The sequence below is a fragment of the Heterocephalus glaber genome, unplaced genomic scaffold (genome assembly GCF_053883595.1).
Source record: "Heterocephalus glaber isolate CG9 unplaced genomic scaffold, H.glaber_assembly_v1.0 deba00001726, whole genome shotgun sequence".
NCBI classification, from domain to species: domain Eukaryota; kingdom Metazoa; phylum Chordata; class Mammalia; order Rodentia; family Bathyergidae; genus Heterocephalus; species Heterocephalus glaber.
In genome coordinates, this window is record NW_028258437.1 from 20,283 (window position 1) to 22,609 (window position 2,327).

A 2,327-nucleotide genomic window follows, 5' to 3' on the forward strand; every position below is an offset into this window, starting at 1 on the left:
GAATGGGTGGATAAGGATTAAGTTAATGGGGAACCAGATTTTTTCTACACTCAACTGCCTGTATATTGACAAGTGTCCTCAGCAGTTGCTATGTTGCCTTGGGAGTATGGCTGGGGTGGGGGCTAATTTTACCCATAGCCAGGAGGCAACTTGCCTTCCGTGTAATTTCCTGATGTTCAGGTGTACTTTTGGATGTCCTTGAGGCAAAATAACCCTGATCTGGACACTGTGATATCAGAGTTATGTAGCCTCTTCCCTAAAAGTTCCTCCTTTTTGATTTTCTATTTGCATAGTTGAAATACCTTGACTTGAGGTTTAATGGCATCTAGACATTTTCTGGTTTGGGGCCACCTTACTCAGGCAGCCCACATGTGGCTCCTGTGTGTTGAAGCACAATATGAGCCTTAATGGCTCATGATGCAGAGTCCACAGACTATATATGTCCATGGTGGTCATGGGTATTCACTCTGCAAGTGCATAAGATCCAAGAGCTGTGGTTCATTGATGCCTCCAGGCAGAAACCACTGCGGAAGGGAAGAACCTGCAGAGACTCTCAACAGAGATAATGTTAACACAAGTGTGGAGTGAGAGCCACCACAGATATGTGCCTGAGCACATGCCTTGTAGACATAGGCTGCCACATTTGCCACAAGACCCCTGACCTGCAGAACCACCAGCATGTAAAGTTGGTGTGGGAGACTGAAAGTTCCAGCTCATACCCATATGGACTGCACTCCACAAAATATGTGGATGGGCCCACCAGGACCCTGCTATAATTGTGTGTAGTTGTACAAGTGTCCATGTGTGTTAACACTTTAGGGGCACGCTGTGTAGATGGGCAGTTTATGTGTTATACCTAATGAAGGTGTCACAGATAAACAATATTGAAATATAAAAATAGAGTGAGAGTCAATAAGAGTAGAAAATGAGAGATTCATTAATAGGGGTCAGCATAAATACAGGTTCTGTTTCCCCTCAGCAAACAGCAGAATGCAGCAAAACCACACATGTTCTCACCACAGGAAGAGGGGAATGGAAACACCATGAGGTGCTTCCCTCTCTGTCCAGGAGCTGGAACAGGAAGCAGTTTGTTCAGAACTTAGCAGAGCATAGACAGACAGTGGGGAGAATATTTAAAGCACATCAGCTCTCCTATAGAAAAGGGAAGTGTCTGTTACACTTTCCTAATTTTACATGTTTCCAAGGAGACAAACTTAATAGAAAAAATGCATGTTATATGCACATGAAAAATAAAAGTAGACAAAAAGATAAATAAGTACTGAGACTTCATCTCATAATGAATTTTCCTATTCTCATGAATGAAATCAGTGTCACCAAAGTACCCCAGCACTGTGAAATCCAGTATGGGCACTGGCCTCTCAGAGTTACTCATCACCAAATCTATCTATATTTCAACAGGACAGGCAAATAAGGTCTCCTACTGATGAAAATCAGGCCAGCCATGACCCTGCAGCTCCACAGAGGAGCCCACCCCCAGATGCCTAGCTGTTCCCATTCGGTGATCAGGACGGAACACAGACAGTGCAACATGGAGTTTGCAATGTGTTGTTTTTTCCTGTTTCCAGCTTTGAGTGGTAAATTATTTGTTTCAAAAGATACTGAAGGCATGACTGGACATGAGCGGGATAAACAGTGGACACTGTGACAGTTTCTTGAGCAGGATGTCTCGGTATGCAGGTGTCCAGTGTGAGGAGAAGCTGGTGTCGTGTGAGGGAGGCTTGGTGCCACGTGGGATTTCCCTGAGACTCCCCTGTGTGGCCTCAGGATTCACCTTCAATAGCTATGGCATGCACTGGATTCTCCAGGCTCCAGGGAAGGGGCTGGAGTGGGTCACAGACATTAATTATCATGGTAGTAACACATACTATGTGGATTCCGTCAAGGGCCAATTCACCAACTTCAGAAACAATGGCAAGAACAAGCTGTACCTGCAAATGAACAGCCTGAGAACTGAGGACACAGCCCTCTATTACTCTGCAAGAGACACAGTGAGGAGATATCAATGAGCCCAGACACAAACCTCCCCTCAGGGGTGCTCGAGCTCAGCAGGGGTCACTGTGGTCCTTGGAGGACCAGGCAGGTGCCCAGGAGCAGGTGCAGAGAAGGAAGCAGTGGAGTGAGGGCTTCCTGTTGGCCTCTGGGGTTTCCCTTCTGTATGAACATCACATGACCTGAGCAGACCCTGCAATGCATGAGCTGCAAAAGACTTATGAAGTATCCAAATTCAAAACATTCTCTGTCAAATTTGCTATTATAAGTACTTATTGAAGGATTGACTTTTTTCATCACCTATATATGAATTTCAC

General features: G+C 45.3%; 1 pseudogene; it reads left to right on the forward strand.

Moving 5' to 3' along the window:
- Nucleotides 1-1,637: 1,637 nt before the first annotated feature.
- On the forward strand, nt 1,638-2,027 carry LOC147821617 (immunoglobulin heavy variable 3-30 pseudogene; annotated as a pseudogene).
- Nucleotides 2,028-2,327: the final 300 nt, after the last annotated feature.